The sequence below is a fragment of the Polyergus mexicanus genome, unplaced genomic scaffold (genome assembly GCF_030449975.1).
Source record: "Polyergus mexicanus isolate NDT 795.1 unplaced genomic scaffold, iyPolMexi1.0 SCAF_25, whole genome shotgun sequence".
NCBI lineage: Eukaryota > Metazoa > Arthropoda > Insecta > Hymenoptera > Formicidae > Polyergus > Polyergus mexicanus.
In genome coordinates, this window is record NW_027223345.1 from 4,558,162 (window position 1) to 4,577,191 (window position 19,030).

The window sequence follows — 19,030 nt, forward strand, 5'->3', positions numbered from 1 at the left end:
TTCCAGAAAGAGAAAATAAAATTGATTATACGATGAATTTTCGCAGAAAGATATACAAGACATCGTACAAACGAATTATCGCTGTTCTCGCGAAGATGGTTATGCTTCGACATTCCATCGCGTTCGCTATGTCAAACTCGCGCGTTCCCGCCGTACGTTCACGTCCTATCGTCGTTGCCGCGGACTTTATCGTCGTGGCAAAAAGAATCGAAACAACCCGGTCAGACTCTGATTCAAGAAAGAGCTAATTAATGATTAGCGCGTCGCATCGAAAATAGCGACCGCTTCTTTATCGAGATGCTGGCAGGAGGGAAAAAGAAGAGGCAAGAGCGAAGCAATGTCGCTGAATTATACTCGTGTAATATGCGACACTAGATGAAATTTCCTGTTCTAATAAGTTTCTTATTTATCGTCCAGGGGAATGTCCAGGCGTCTTCACAATTTTAATAATTATAACGGTACAATAATAAATATAATATTTTTATTGAGCGCATCGGATTCTATGTAATTCGTATCGTAATAAGATTACAATGGCATTAATAAATCAAATATTTTGCTCCAAAATTAAATTTTAAAAAATGGCATTTAATTTTATTCTTGCTAAGAATCAGTTTCGACATAATATATATATATATATATCGTCACAAAATTTATACATATAATGAAATAAAATAAATATAGTGATAATATTGGATCTTTGTCTCTTTTGAGAGAGAGAGAGAGAGAGAGAGAGAGAGAGAGAGAGAGAAATCTTTTCTGGCAATATAAAATATTTAAATATAACACGGATTGAGTACTTATCCAAGCTCATCCTCCCTCCCCCTCCCCAACATTTTACTTACATACGTTCGAATTTGTGCGCTGCATCTTATGCATTCCTCGAGAAAAATTAATGGGCTTATTACTGATTCGCGGGCATGCAGGAAAAAGGCGTGGTTTTTGCACGTGCATCCGTACGCACACGTCCCTATATATTTGTGGGCCACCCGGATTCACATCGAACGCATCAAGAATCTCGTGGCACCGGCATTAATTATTGAGCGATCACTGCCGTGTAATTAATTGACCGATCGGCCTCCTTCGTCGCAGCAGATATAAAAAATACGATGCCGCCAATGCATAACTTCGTCGTATGCGACATTTCTTAAGAAAGAATAAAAAGAATCTATGATTTATCTCTGGTTACATCTCGACCTAAGACAGATAACTAATTGCGTATAAAGAAAAGATAATATATCATAATTAACTTCGATTGATAGCATTGAGTGTATATTAGAATACTAATAGCTTTTCTTTTTTTTTAGATTAATCTGTACTAATTTAAATAATATAATTAACATAATTAACTTCGCAATATCATAAATAACTTGGATTGATAATATTGAGTGTATAATTAGAATACACACACATAATAGCTTTTCTTTTTAAATTAATCTATACTAATTTAAAATAGATTTAGAGACTTTCAAATGTCGATGAAATCTGTTGAATATACGTATGTTGTGACAAAAGTCTCAATAATAACTATCTTAACATTATTTACATAATTATTAAATATTTATATTAATCATATGTTTATACGATAAAATAGATAATTTAGTTTTAGCAAATTCTGATCATTTGGTTTTCCTCGCATTTATTATGTAATCTTTTGGGATAGTTTTCTAGAAATTTCTTCATACATTCCAGAGAACGTAATATATACACAAGTAGATGGAATGAATGCCATGCGCTGCAAGTGCAGCTAAAAACACCAGACATCTCGTGGATGCGCAATATCTGTCGTCCATCGCGTTTAAAAAGAGAACGTCCGGTCTTAGTTAGAGGAACGAAGGAAACGTCGTGTGCCTTTGCGGATATCGGTCCAGGCTATAAAGTCGTTTCACAATTACGGGACGCCTGACAGGTGTACAGTGCAACGCGAAACGTTGAAAGGTTTGTCGGTTGCGCCGAGGCTCTCGCTTCAACGATTACGACGAGAAACGAAAAAAGAGAGAACAACGACGAATAGATGTACGATTGTGAGCCGAAGAAAGACGGAGAGATTGAATGGACAAACGAGAGACGGCGAGTGCGAAGGGAGAGCGAGCGAATAAACGAGCGCGTAGATGAACGAAGATGAAGATGGGCAAATAATATCTCTCGAGGGGGAGAAAGAGAAAAAGAGAAAAGGGCGAAGCGATGAATAACTTGGAAATAGAAGAAAGCGAGGAAACGGCGCGAGTAAGACACGGCGTGGCAAAAGTGAAAGACACAGTAGGAGACAAAGAGTGGTGAAGGACGATACGAGAGAGAGAGAGAGAGAGAGGGGGGGGGGACAGAAATCATACAAGAGAACGATTAGAAAGAGAGGGAATAAAGAAAGATAGAAAGAGAAAACACACGGAGAGAGGGAGAGAGAGAGAGAGAGAGAGAGAGAGAGAGAGAGAGAGAGAGAGAGAGAGAGAAACAGAGATCGGGTCACCGACCCGTACGGAAATAGGATCGAAACCTTAGGTAAACGTAACTTTTCCTCCGGGGCGAGTTCAGGCCGTTCGGCGCGTTTGGAAATCCGCCAAAGAAATCCAGGAACGCCGTATGCCGTGGCGATTTCCCCCGCGGCTCGCCACGACGACGTGCCCCATGCTTCTCGATCCATTAGCGCGAATTGCGGCGCCGGCTAAGGTAATTGGACAGCTTCGAGGAATAATAATAAGCGATATGTATCACGGGGTGAGCCCTTCCCCCTCTATTTCTACAGATCAAGCAAGCGAACGTATGCAACTACGAGGCCGGAGATGAGGATCTGATTGGTGCGGCATGATCGACTTTACGCGCTATAACGCAGCGCTGATTATAAACAGGATCAAATGTGCGTCGGCGTACGCGTGCGAGAAGCGCGGCTAGAGGTACCGAGGAAAGGTGGAGTCGCGAGAACGGTTATAGCAGTCAAAGTATTAATCGGGATGAAGGAAGAAAGCCGTTGGAAATTTTAATATACAAGATCAAGCGGCAAGCAAAATATTATTTTGAAAAATATATCGCCTAATTAATGTATTCCTAAGTTTATATAAATATTTTTTTTTTAACTTTTTATATATAATTAAAGATTCCCTCCTTGCTAAATCCTCTCTTGCAGATCCATCACAATTTATCTAAGAGCTCTTGTGATTATTATAATAATCGAAATTAAAGATTAAGTTTTAATCTTATTTCTTAGTATTATAAAAATTAATACTCTTATTAGATCTTTGAGCATTATAATTTTTGTATAAGGCTCTGTTAATTATTAAATCTTATTCACGCATAATTTTATATATTCATTTACAATTATATACATTATACTGATAAAAAAAAATATACATGTATATTCTTTTTCTGTGAAGAAAAGATGAGAAAATAAATTTTTTATCTCGACAAAATGTCGTATATCATCCATTGTACACAAAAAATTCAAACTAAATAAAATATCTCTACATACCTCTAGTATGATTTTCTACAAATGCAGAGATAAATACTAAAATATATTATTTTTATGCTTACTGCGAGCGGCACGACTTTCTCAGGTCGTGAAAAAAATTACTCGCGATACACGGATATAACGGTGTACTCTATAAGAATGCGGCAAAACTGCCGGCACGATAGCGGCAAGCTTTGTTAACAGGATTTTCTTGCACGCGTGCATTTGCATAAAGGCATCCGCGGAGAGCGAAATCATGCCGAAAGAGCGCGCGATACCACGCGGAGCGTGGTAAAGCACCAAGAAAGTTGCACGGTAGCTTATCGCTTAACTGGTATCTCGTTGTAAGGAGAGATGCTCGCCGAGTAATCTACATCGTGCGGGAAGAGATGGAGCGCCGACCGGGGGGGGTCTTCGGTGTGTAGTACACAAGTAGAAAGTCTTTCTCTCGTACGATGACCCGCCACCTTAGGTCCAGGAAGAGTCCGCCGCGCGCTCTCCCAGGGTAGAAAGAATACCGCGGTTTCTCGTATAATGCAGAAATAGAAGATGTATGTGTGTGTGTGTGTGTGTGTGATTTCCGGAATTTATATTATTGCTCATAGATAAACGATAACGAAATTCGAAAGGACAAATAAATCAGAGAGAGAGAGAGAGAGAGAGAGAGAGATTGATTTTAGATCTTACTTATTTTTAAGATTCCATTATATCAAAGTATTTATTATTTATATGGTATATATTTATTATGGTATATATTTCATATCTCCGTTCAATTGTCAATTTAAACGTAGAGTTTAAGAGAGAGATTTTCTCGTACAAAGTAATATCTGATCGTTATGTTAAATTAGAAATGAATACACATAATAACCGCGTATTTATTGAACAAGCATCGATCAAATATGTATGTTATATTAGTAATTCGATTACGAATCCATTTGAATATAATATAAACATGTAATGAAATGTTATCTCCGCATTCGGTAAATAATAATATTATATTCGTTCGTCGAGTACGAAAAATTATCGGCGATTAGCGAGATGCGCACCCATTTCCTATACCGGTATCGCTGGCGTACGAATCTCCGAACGGCAGACGTGTCGCCTTGAAAGCGATGCGTCGCGCCGAAGACAAAACGATCGTGAGTTTCGTTAGATTAGACTTAGCGCTATACTTTAATGGAGCCGTTAGTTGAGTTTAACTACCGCCTTCTCTCTGTCAAGGCGCGCCGTCAGCTGACTCTTGGATCGGATAAGAGAACGAAACCTCCTCCGTCTAGCCGCCTAAAACGGGGCGGATCTTCTTCGAAGCACGACGTACACGGTGCTACTTTTAAACGATCTCCGCGAGAGACAGCGTCGATGTGACGTGTGACTGAGTGAGGGAGGAGGGAGATAATTTACGCGCCCGCGCACGCGATTCGCGAGAATGGATGTCCGCGCTCGATTAACTTGACACGGGTGTTGCGATATCGCTATTAATTCGCAATGAAATAACTCCGTGCGGCGCTCTTGTTCGCCGGGAATAGCTAACGCTCGCTCTTTCAGCGCTGGAAATAGAAAGCGTTCCAGAGTTGCTAATTGCGTGTGACGCGATTCGATTTAGAAGCAGCGAGAATTCCAGCAGAAACGCATAATCGGTAGAGATAGCCATCGGATAGTAGGATAAAGAAAAATAGCTTCCTCGACAGGAAGTTCGATCAATCAGCCAACGTTGGCGCGCACCGCGCGTTACTAGGATCCCGTGATACGAAACAGGGTTTGATATAGTGGAAGGAAGGTGGTGCAATGTCTTGCAGCTGACCTACTTTGCCACGGCGTGCTGTGTGGTATATATCGGTGAAGAAACGACGGAATGCTACCAATGCTACACAGGGACTTTCACTCGGAAGGTTCGCTCGTTCCTGGAACACAATCGGGACCGCTATGGCGATCGATTGTTTTCGAAAGGTCGCCGTCCGTCCGCTCGTCCATTAGCGATCAGTTTCCATCAGGTTCCTTTCTTTCTTTCTAATAACGAAAAAGATCACGATGGTACGCCGTTTCTCGCGATTTCGGACAACACAATACGATGAGCGTAAAGTCATACCCAAGCGCGCTATACCGAGCGATTTGATTAGACGATTTAAATTTAATCGAATGTTTTCGTATCGAAGGAGAATTGGAAAAACATTTGATATGTTATTCCATATTATAAAAATTTATCATTTATGTAACGTCTTCAATAAAGAATTATTTTTACCTCGTCTGAGATTGAACGTCGGAAAACATTTTATTTATAGTATAATAAAAAAATTATATAATCATTATATTATTATTTAAAAAATTTGTGATTACTTCCTTATCCAATAAAATTTTAAAAATACTATTCTCAATTTAACAATTAAGTTGCTCTTCTTGTTAGTATCAAGGATTATTTTTTCCTAAAATTTTAATTCTATAATATGGTTAACAAGGGCATTTCCTCTCTTTTTCTTTTTTCATTAATCATAAACTGATTAATTAATCAGCAGTGAAAAAAGAAAGGGGGTACACTACAAGGTCAATGTATATCCTTTCTTTCTTACGATCCTTAGATGAAATTTTTTTTCCTGCCCGTCATATCGGTGCGTCAAATCAAGAGGCAGACGCTATTCTCCTCTCGCGGCGAATATAATTATTTAATAACTCATTGTTACTGGGTTAGGAATGATTCGAGCAAGCCTCGGGCCTTCTCTCGATGGTGCTCATCGAGCGTGAAACGATCCGACGATGAGCCATGGCGGTGCCAGCCATTTTCTGCTTCTCCTACTTATAAGAAATAAAGATTTTATCGTATGTGAATGCGGTGGAAAAAAACGATTTTACGCGTACGCCGACAAACGAACAATGAACCGCTTACTAATTATCCGCATGGCGTTGCACGGTGAATAGAAATATTCCAGTGCTATGAATTTTCCATCCTTTGATATCTGTGCGTGGTATGAATGTAAAGCAGTAGATATGCTACTGGTATATGTACATATATATATTACGTTAATAAAAAAAAATATATGTGGGCATGGATAGAATGCATCGAAAAAATGATTAAATATGATTTCTAAAAGACTGAATATAAATTGCGCGATAAAAAAAAAGTGTTAAGATAGGTATGCTAAATATTAAAAAAAAAAAAAAAAAAATAAATAAATAAATATAAAATAAAGTTTTTAATATGTTCATACAAAATTAATAACCACGTTATAAAGATAAAATATTTTATATAAACTCTCGTGTATTTTTTTAATCGATGTAATTTAAGATTTATGTGTATCTTTCTTTTAGTTTCCCAAATCTTAATAAGAAATTGACTAAATCGCACACTTGACAACGATATATATACTTAAACTTTTTGACTCGCAATAGACGATAATTCAGTTGGCTATTTCGTCATAATTTATGGATTAAAAAATGCAACTATTGTTATTTCAAACTCGAAGTACTTCAAACTAATCTTCATTTCGTCTCGCGATAAAGATGACCTTTCCTCAGAATCATCGAATCATCGAATCATTCACCGAAAAGACTCTTTTGCAAATGTGTCAGTCCAAGTAATAATCCGCGGAATGGCATTTAAAAATAACATTCTTCATATATTCCTGTCAGCCCACCAAAAGTTGCTCACCGGCCCGTTGCAGCCGCGAGTTTGCTCGTGTCGTTTAACTGAATTATCATCGCTACCGTAAAGCTACTACTGGCTGTGTAAAATGCAGAGGTCGAGGCACAAAGTATAAACCATAGAGAAGAGTTTAGACAGAACTGCTGACGTGTGATTGTGGCGGACTGTACCGTTATCGACACCGCCGTATGCATCGTCGGAGGAATTATGTGCAAATCTCATCGGCCACGGAATGTGTCGTTAAATTCGTCACGTAGTGCCGAATGGCGATGTTGCTTACCACATTAACGCAGGATTCAATCGCGGTGACCAGATGTTATTTTCGAGCGTTGGCCTTACGGCCGCTAATATCTTCGTTATAGTAAATGATGTGTAACCCGCTACGTAACCTCCTCTCTCCATCGTAACATGCTATGAAATAATTCAGTACACAAGCGTACGTCTGATCTTGTCTATCGGTTTTCAATTCAAGCATCCAACAATTATTAATTTAAAATAATTAAAAAATAATAATTTAATAATAATTGCTAAAAATAATTTCAATCTCTCATGAATACTATGAATATAACTTCTCAGAATGTATAATTTTGTCTCTTAGAGTTGTGTTCTTTATCAATTGCTTGTTAGTCATGATCTACATTACATTACCGGAGAGACTCATCGGTGCTGAGCAGCGCGAGGGTTCGATCCGAGATTAAGCATTAACATAACTTTGCAATTAAGATGTTAATAACAAGATATTTCGAAAAATATACGTATAAATGGCAAGAGCAAGAGTACATTACATTATCACGCTATATATACTATATTAACTCGCGCAAATATTACGGAACGCGTCTTGCTCTTGTGCCCATATATTAATTTTAACTGATATAGTAAATTAACGCATAAACATGTCATTTAAATAAACACGTTGATTCGAGCAATTTAATATCATTCCACTTAATTTTTAACAAGTTTCCCGATCAACTTTATAATTTGATTTCCAGTCATCTAATAGATGGAAAATTTATTTAAGCATTGTATAAATTAAAAATTTTATTATTTTTATATAAATTATCATCTATTTGTTTAATGATATAAATATCAACCTTAAAGTTTTATATATATTTTATTAATGTATTATTCTAAACATTTTTTTGTAAAATATTCTATTTTATATTTATAAATAGGCATGAATTTTTTATTTTATCAAATTTATAACATGTATTTTTATTACACAAAAAAAAAAAAAAAAAAAATCATGTCAATATAATTAATCAAACAAATGATCGAAATAATGATGACTATACGAGTCTTTAATTTATCAAAACAAGAAAGATTATATTTTTTTCAAGTTTACTTCTGATTATACTTCTGAATCTGTTTATAGCCACCGTTGCTTATCTTATTGAAATCAGTACAATCTCTAGCTGCAATTTTACCGACTCCGACTATGTTGCGTCCTTAAGACTCATCATCGCTGTCTCATGTGGATAAAATAGCGACAAAATGTGCACGTAGCATATTTAAATGAAGTCGGTAGTGACCATTTAGACTTATCGATTACAACAGGTATTCTCGCGCGACAGTGTCGCTTAGCGATATACTATAAGCGAAAAATTACACGTCGCATAAAAATATATTCCTGCTGGCATCGATTGAGGGTGCATCGATAAGCATTTATAAATAATCAAATATTTCCTGTTTATTCCGATATGTCGGCTTGGATTTGGTCACGGAAAGCTGATCTTGCCGCGGCAACAAAATGGTCAGCATTTTTTCACTGCGTTGCATTGCGTCGTATCGGATCGTCGCGGTTATTTTACTCGCGTAAAACGTTCACGCGTCCATTTTAGGCGCGCGCTTGTCGATGCTAATACGAAATTTCAACTTGTCGCTCGTTCGCTAAAGATAATATTTATCGACACCTTATCGACTATTATTTGCACGCGAGTATTTATTTTATAAATAATCTGTAGATACCATATATATATATATATATAAATCCCCCTGGCTCGGTTTACATCCATGCAATTTTTCATTTCTCGTAACAATAAATTAATTTCAATCCCTTTTGCTTTCTTCTCTCTCTCTCTCTCTCTCTCTCTCTCTCTCTCTCTCTACCTCCTTCTCTCACTTCTCTCTTTCTCTTTGCATCAATGATATATATTTTTAAAATTCGTTATCATAATTACTATGAAATTAGCAATTTACTATCATTTTCAAAATTTCGATATATATGTATAATTAATAGATTTCTGGCTCTCCTCTAGAGTTTTAAAATTTCTAATACATGTCAAAGAAAACTTTGGCCATTAAATGTTTTCGGGATACTAATTTAACCGTAATATTTTATCATATTTAGTTTCAAGATACATCAATCGTTTATGTTTTTAAAAATTTATAAATTGTGAAATAAGAGATACTAGAGATATCTTTTATAATTAGTATTTTAAATTATGTTGATAAAAGCTGCAATTATAAAAACTTTTCCCAGCTCTTCAACTATAAATTGAAAAAATAAAGAATTCTTGAGTAATGCGGAATCTTCCAACCGATTAACGCGAGATAGATTTAATTCCTCTTTGCTATCCTTAAAGCATAAATTTAAATCAATTAATATTCATGTATAATAAGCGGAATACGCGCAGCAGGTACTAAATCAGTCAAGGAAATTGTCTTGACTCTTTATTCATACACCGATATTTACATCGATTAATTCTCACATGCTCGCGGATGCGGAAAGCCGAGCGCGTCGAACGTTTCTCCGCGCGCGAATTCTCCGGGTATACCGTAAATTCTCCCGAAAAACGGGCGCCGAGGTCGGCGCTATAGCCGCGTGTAAATCGTAGACAGGCGACATTAAGTACAAGCGCTCGGTAGCGCGCGATTTTGATTTACGGCTAATTGCTCGGTATTTTTCCAGACTTCCTAACGCGCTTTGCATCTCATGAATGATAAAGTCATTTTCGCGCCGGCCTCGACACACCGGGGAACCGAGAGCGCGTTAAATTCGCGGAGGCGAAAGGGTGGAAAATATGTCACGCCGCCACCCGCGCATCCGCGTTTCTCGCCGAGCTCATCACCTGCGCGCGAGGAGTGCGTGTACACGCGTGCGATGCCACGTGTGTGTGCATGCGCGCGAGTTCGCTCGCTCGCTCGTTTTCACATTCGCGTGAAAGCCGCACACGCTACGCCACGAAGAAACGATACCGTTAGCACCCACTTCGGGAAATTTCCGCTCGTTAGAGAGCGTCGAGAGGAACCGATCTTTCATAGGCTTTCTGCGAGAATTACGTGTACACCCGGTATAACTGCCCCCCTCCCATATGATATATTAATTCATTTGCATTTGCTCTCGTAATCCATGAGCGTACCGCATTTGCCGAGTTCCCTTTCTTAAATGTAGGCCTTTCTCTTGCGCTGCGCATAACTTATGATATAAAACCTTTATCAAAAGAGATTATTAAGAAATCATATTATGATTAATGGAACTGTTGATAAAAATGCATCAACAAATGTATAATTTTTTCTTCTTTATGTTTAACAAAATAAAATATATTCGCGCAAATGTGTTACCTCAATTTCTTATATTACTATTTGATGGCTATTAAAAAATACCAATCCTTCTTTATCGTTATTTTTTTACTCTTATGGCAATACAACATTTTTTATCTTTTTCCTAGTTATTGAAAATAATTTTTAATAAAAAAAGCATCAATTCCGCGCACGCGTAAATATCGTAATACAAATATGAAACAAAAGAAATTAAGAAAAATTATATACAAGGCAAATTGTTGACATATACGATATGTTTTCCACGTATGAACGATGTAAAAATATGTACAAAAATATAGAAATATTTGTGTTAAAGGGAGAGAATTAAGATAAACAAGACGGTACGCTATGAAGAAACGGTAAAACAAGAACGAAACTAAAACCGCGAATGGATCTCTGTGTTGTAACAATATACCGCAGGGCGCCTTTGTTAAGGCATCGTATTTTCATTCATGTGAGTGCCATATGTCGCGTCGTTTATGGCTCTTTAAGTCCACCAAAGGGTAATAACGATAAAACACCGGCTACATCTGTAAATTTTTACGTACGTTGCTTTCCCTTACGTTCTTTCGGTACGATAACGCATTACCGAAATAAAACCAGCAGGATTTGGCAATTGTATTAGAAATTATGAAAATAGAAAATGTATCCGAGAAAGAAATTATAAGCAGCAAAGGCCCTTCTCTCTTTGTTAATGCCAAATAACTATAATAATAAACATTACATTTCAAGAGAATAGACCATTTTGAAATAATTTTTTTAAAAGTCAAGTATCTCAACAAGCTTATACATTCATGATTATATAGCTCTATTATCAATATTGAGAAAAAAAAAAAAAAAACTAATAATCGCGTCCTTCATAAAATATACAATAAGATTTCATGCGTAGCCTCGATTCAGACGATGTCAACATCATTTTACATACAATGTGTTTCGTATAAATCGCTCACCGCAATCGTCTAAATTGCGAGTCTTATTTTCTCGTCGGCTTGCATTATCTCGCGAAATCATTATCTCGCAGACCGCAGTTTAAACGAGCGTCTACTAGAGCATAATCGCGTCCGTTTCCCATGAAGCCTTGAAAGGACTTTTGCATCGAGAATAATTTGTTTACCAAATCTGCGGTCTCTGTGTACGTGCGCGATATCGAGGGGGGAAAAAAAAAAAAAAAAAAGAGAGAGAAACACGGAGAGGAGCCGAGGAGGGAGCCATGAACGTTTATCGCGGTTCACCGCGGCGATTTATCGACGTCGCCGTTGCTATCTCGTCCGCCTCGATTTGAACTTTGACCCGAGTTGAACGGCGAACACGAAATCGTGAAACGCCTTCTACGAGATGACGACGACGACGACGACGACGACGACGACAACGAACGATGCGTAGTTTCCGGACAAGAAACTTCTCGGATGAAACGGTTACGTTTAACGTACGCGCGTAATGGTTATCGATATGTCTACGTATATAACGTCGATAACGCGAATTTTAGTTGATACGAGAGAGGTTTATAGGAGGGAGAGACAGACTTTATCGATAAGCTAGAGAGGACATAATTCTTGGGAGCACGACAGAGTTTCAATCTATAATCTCTATTAGTTCCAACTATGATCTCTAGTCTCCGCAAGGATAATATAAACTGAATCTTCCAAATATCGTCCAAACTACATGATAGATATAATCGGGGTCATTTAGTTCTTACAGATCTTATCCATTATATCTCCTAACTTGCGAGAAAACATAAAATAATTGTATAAAATACTTTTGACGATTCTTCAAAAATTCAAGAATCACGGAGAATATTTATAACTATCGATACAATAATCTTTCCGTCAAAAACAAATTACAATTCAACAGCATCGAAAACAACATGTCTATTCGTCCGCTAACATCGAAAGATATTAAAAATAAAATTAGAAATAATTGTGTCATTATTCAATGAATATATTATAGATTAACAAGGCGTAATTATTAACTAATATAATTTCCAAGAATTAAGAATGTAATAATGTTGGAGAAATGTGTCTGTTTATATCATTATCGTAAAATGACGTATATCACGAATTGACCCCTTATAAATATCCAACAGCGGTCCATTGTATGTGTCTCGCAGAGACACAGCATTCCTGTCGTACCGTTAAATTAGACATACACTTTGATAAATAATGATACTTTCATGCTGCCGTATACATGCCTACGATTCGCGTCGGACTGTCGAACGTCAGAAGCAAAGAACATCTTATCAAATTATAGAATGTTCAGATTTTGAAAATTCTCAAGTTTTTAAATCTAAGATATTGTTGCGGGTTGGAGATAATTCATCTAACGATACGTTGATCGTTTAAAACAGACGTTGTGTAATATATTGAATTGCGATCGAATCCAATCTTCCATTATAGCGACGCTAATGGTAAATTTACGGTCGTAAATATAGTGATTACAACACTGCGTTTCCGTAAAGATAAATACGAAAAGGTCTATGAAATTAAAGCGCGGAATTATTGCGTGACGCTCAACAAACATTAAATTGATCCTTGCGATCGGTCTTGGGTAACGGCCGCGTAAACCAACTGCGATCTTTCACCATACCGTCTAGATTATCGTCATCGGTGTCGAAAACACGCCTACATCTTGTCATTTATTAGATCTTCTGCGTCGACAGCAGTGTTACCCCGCTGCATGTTGATGTAATCGAACTGGCAGTCGTGATGAATCGCTCGAAATGTCACTGACAAATACGCTGGCAGCGCAGGAACGCAATTCGCATCGCTGTCACGTCTATTGTCGCAGATTGCTTAACTAAGTTGCGAATAAATTCCACCGAGAGCTATCATCTTGCTCCCATCGAGAGAAAAGGAATTGATCGCGAATGCGACGAAGATGTGACCCATTCGTTATACGCATACAGTCCTTGATAATTAATAAAAAAATATAAGAGCTGGTAGAGTTATATATAAAATTATTTGTATTACGCGTATTACTGTTTTAAGTGTTAATGCAATTTAAATTGAAAAAAATAATATTAATGATTATTTTGTATGTTATTATATTGAGGTAGCCATGAGAGAATATATTATATATTTTGTATGACGGCCGTCGTAAAATATCGAAAATATAGCGGCGTAGCGCGTGTTCTTATTCGCCGACGACTCCCGACTGAAATAATAATTCATGACGTCGTTTACCATCGCGCAATATCTAAATTAATACGTTGACGTTAAGCAGTTAAACATATGTCGAAGTAGATTCGAGAGACAGGAACAGGATCGACGTGCTGATCGCCAAGAGGTATCTCTTCAGTGTCGTCATTTATTCATGATGCTTACGGAGATCGGTTATAATTATAATGGGTTAAATTATAACGAAACGAAAATACATGCTGCCGTGCAGGTGGCAATTTATGTCATCGCCAAATCACAACTCGTTATCTTTATGGTAATTCCATTCTTAACATATCGCGTGTTTGATCTCATCTTTGAAACGATACATTATTTTATCAATAAATTATAAAGATTTTAAAAATTTGATTTGGGAAATTTATGAAATATCATATGTATCTTGTTTCTTTTTATATTTTCTAAAAAATAAAAAAAAATTAAAAGAACGATAAACGAATGTTTTCGATTATATATTTTCAAAATAAAGCAGTAAAATTTTAAAAAATTAATTAGACTCTGTACGTTGAACAATAATATAGGAATAAACGCAAAGAATTTTGACAGTAGTCGATGAAAAGCGCATTGAAAACACGCGCAACTTTAAATACGAAATTTTATTTACATATTTATTTACTCGACATCGTCCAGTCGACACTGTCTTTTATAAATGAAGAAACGGGCGGCACGATAGAAAGTTTCAACCAGTTCTCTCAGGAAACGGTGCATATTAAAGAGAGAAATTTAGTTTTGCCTGTTAAAAGAAAGACGCGGGTTATTACCGGATGTATATTACGGGACGAAAATATAAGAGCCAAATTGATTTACGATAGGCGACTGCCATTCGACGTGATTGAGCAACGGTATCCGTTCATTCGGTAACTCGGCCTAAAATTTGCTGACTGCGGTGCTGACCTATGGATTTCTCGAGGACGAGAACGTAGTAACCGAATACCTGCCAAACAGTCAGCTCATTCATGCTCCTGACACTTAACTTGTGTGAAATCGCGCGACAGATGCGGAGATATCTACAACAGGCGCTGTCTGCGTAATGGGAAGAGAGGAAAAAAAGCAATACGATAGATAACAACAGGTTATACTTGTGTTTCTGTCACCGTATTTGTGACACAGAAACAGGCACCCGTGATTATGACTTTGGGGTTTGGGGATACATAACAGTAGCCGTAAACGTCGCGCGACATGATCTCGTTTCACGAATCATTACAAAAGGTATTCGACAAGAATATCATAACTTTTTAATGACTGTTGCGCTAGAAACCTATATCACTAGCGCATTTTCTCGAATAATATTGCCGATGAAAAGCAAAAAAAATGAAAGAATCTGATGAGAGAAGCGAACAAATATGAAATATTTATCAAAATAGATTACTGATTTTTAAAGACATAGAATTTTATTTTCTAAGAATTATTATTATTAATTATGACTTTAGAATCATCTTGACGATTCAACGCGATTATCAATATTGCTATTATATATGTGTAATTCTAATTCTTTTATATTTAAAACTGCTAAAAAATATGGATAAAATAAAATATATTTTAATCGTTTAAATATCTAAAATCTACAAGAAAGCTAAAGATGTTGAATTTTATATAAATGTAAATAAAAAAACATTCCAAGAAAGCGATAAAAAAGTTTGTAGACCTTAAACTTTTAATGGTGTACAAAGATTATTATAAATATATTTTAATGCAAATCTCTCTCGTGCATAACGTATATTTTGCGGAAAGGAAAATATGTAAAAAGTGTAATGAATATTTTTTTGTCGCGGCTGAATAGGAGATGCCAAACGTTAGAAACATTATTTGCGGAAGTAAATATTTTATTTCACCCAACACAAAATATGTGTAATGGGATCCGTTTACGGACGAAAGACTCGAGATACGTGCACGCACGCAGGTGTACGCGTAAACGTAAATGCTCAATGTCTTTTGCCATGAAGTTTCTTTTCTATACGCGGTTCTCTCATCGTCCAAACATGTCCTGATGTGAGTGTCGACCCCGTGGTTACCGGGAAACCATCGAGATACCGTGAACGTCGCTAGAAAGCTATCTATGGTGTGGCCGGCTGAGCGCGCTTTTTAGGAATGGAAAGAATTGACGGCGAACCCAGATTGGTAAAGTTGAGACGTGTCTTTAAAAGCGAAGAACGTAAAGCCCGCACTCGCTGCATCGATGCGTTTCGCTATTGAAGCACGTTAAGCTACATGGGCCGTTTCTAAGAATAACTAACGGCGATGGTTGGTACCATCCGATACGAAAGGCATTAAATTATCGCGAATGGTGTTTCGTTTAAATCTTGTAAACTCGCGATGTAAAAAGAAAAAACTACCCAAGTTGTTGAAAAAGATTTCACTTAAAATTACCAGAGATATTTTTCTCGCTGCTACCAAGATAAATAACGTGACTGCTTTGACTTGTAAATGACTAACGCAAAATGTTAATATCAACACTGTAAATCAACTTTGCGGTGTGTAGTGAGCCGTCGATTAAAAGATACAGGATACAAATTAAAGTAGGCCGAGAGAGAAATTTAATATCATGGCTGACTATAATAATAGCAATAATATTATTCAATGATACCGTTATAGATAACGCGTGTTTCTTCTTGATTTATTCCCTTTTGAAGTCAACTAAATTATGTTATTGCAATTATGATCGGTCCGTAATGAAATATTAGGCAATACTCATATCGCTCGCGGAAAGGGTATTTAAATTGTTGCTCGTTCTGAGCTAGTTCATGGCAAATTTCACGTCGCATAGATCTCGCAAATTAATTTTCAACATGTAAGATAATATTAGACGGTCGCGGCACGGAGAGCGTGCACGAGTGTAATTTTGCGCAACTTTTCTGCGGCCGGCATTCGCGCAACCAGCGCCGTTAATAAGGCGTTAGTCCGGCTGGCACATGATCGAGAAACACGGGGCATAGGATAGGACGTTGCAACAAAGTTACGGTGACGGGTACCAGACGAGCCATATCCGCGACGTCGACCAATAAAATTAATCGCTTTTGCCACATCGACTGAATAATTTATCCTCGCTGCTGTGCTTAGGAGTTGACCGACCATTTTTCGCGATAATGTGTGAATCGCGGTTTGATTGATGGATTGTTTATAAAAATAGACATTTATTCGAACCCGAAGAAGTAAAACGCGAATTTAGCAATATTTTTTTCGGAAAAGTCTTTTAAATTATATCTTTTTGAATATTAATATACGATATAAATCAGCTGCAATATTCATATGATTTAAAATACATTTCGAAGATATATAAAAATATTATTTTTAAGAAATATTTGTCATAGATATGTTTCGATAAATATTTTCAATAGAATCTTGTTAATTTTTTTTTGTTTTTTTCATGCCATTATTTTGATATTATGTAAAATTTTTATATTTAGAAATGCAATCGAATAAATGCTCATTTTTCTTATTATCTGAATAAATTCAATTTTTCAGCTTACCTCGTTTCCAAAATTATTAATTTAATTGAAATGCCAAATGTAATAAAGTAACAGTATTGTAGCAGTGTCTTACGAATTGTGTCCCGAATGTGACTTTCTTCGATTTCGAAATGTACGATGCGTGAAAACCGTTGGCTCGTAAAACTGTCGACGTGTCAATTGGCAGTTTCTTTCGCGCTGTGCCTCCATGACCGCGCAACAATGTTGCTTCCAGATGCGGTATGCATTATTCAATGTACCCGGAAGGCCATTGCGGGTCTGCCGAAGTCGACTCTCCTCCACTGTGCTACTTGTATTTATCCGCTACTACTTTCTACATACTTTTAAAGTTCGCAGAAATACGCTAATGACGCTTAAACCGAAAACACCAAATGAATGGAAGAGATATAATTTTCACATCTTTTAGGTAGTTATGTTAATAAAGCCAAGTATTTTGATGCCCCGTGTAAAAATATAAATTGCAAATGATCCAAAAGATAGGTAAAAAAAAAAAAAAAAAATCTTTAACGTGCTTTTTGCGAAATATTTAATACGCCTGCGCTAACTTGATACTCAGCCAATTCATTCCAAATTATGTAAATTAAGCGCTGCGGTATTACGTAAACAAAATATCACATCGGCCATTAAAGATGCATTGCAAAATTTACGAGAGCAAAAGCCGTACGCGCGCGGATTTTTCGCCCTTTATTGGGAGTGTCGCGTATCGCTGATGTAAAACGGCACGGTAGCTATTAGGAGCAGGATGTAACCGTTCAAGAGCGAATGTTTAGTCGGGCCCTCATAAATCACGCAAGGGCGACAAGCAATTATAATAACTGTACCCTGATATAAACACGTAAATAAAATACCAAGCCCTTCGGCCAGGTAATGAGGCATACGAAGCTGAACGCGAACCAGTTCCAAGACTCGTTATCGCGGCAGAATAAACAACGAGAGAACACTTTCTTCGAGGAAGTTTGTCTCGATCTCTCGATTATCAATCGTTTCAGATGCCTCAACGTACGCCGCAATAATAACGAGAGACCGTACAAACGAAAATAAAATTTATTATTACGATAAATCATTTTCTTACGATCGTATCTAAACAGTAAATGTTCCGTCGTATACGTGTATCGTGTATTTTTTTCTTTTTTTTTACTACTCTTTCTATTATTTTTCCCACTGTTTATATTACTCTTACGTTACGCTACAATACACTCTGTTATGTAACTCTCTGTTTATTCGTGGAGAATATTAGATGCCTGTTTAAATAGACATCTGGTTATTGAGCGAGACACATATACTTGAAACGTAGGGAGTTGGATCGCGCTGTCCACGTAGTCATCCTCCGCATAAAAATATTCCGAGAGAAATCTTCAAAGTCTCAAGGTCATGGGATTTCATCGGCCGTGGAACTCGAGCCGAGTTTCAGATTTCAACGGAACGAACTCGGCAAATTGCAAGGCATGAACGCGAAGGAGAACGCGCTTACGAACGAGAGAGACCGAAAATACATGATGCCGTTTGCTATAACCTTTTATCAGTTATCTAATTAGCCGTTGCATTTAATTAGCGATCCGAGGAGAGGACCGCGAGATAGCCCTAGCTCGGTGCGAGACCGACGTCGTGCGGGTCTGCGTATATAAGCTATACGTAATTTTAATCCGCGCCCACGTCAGATAAGAAAGGTCGACGGATGGACTGGCATCTCTGCGTGCAATTAGCTGTGTTTTTATTTATTCAACGGCTATCTGCCGTTTATTGAACCACGCAAGAGGTCGGCATAAAACCGTTCGATCGG

General features: G+C 37.2%; 1 protein-coding gene across 1 annotated transcript in view; it reads right to left on the reverse strand.

Moving 5' to 3' along the window:
• Nucleotides 1-19,030, reverse strand: part of Mesr6 (misexpression suppressor of ras 6) — a 570,073-nt gene that overhangs the window by 250,328 nt on the left and 300,715 nt on the right. The gene's annotated exons all lie outside the window — the stretch shown is intronic.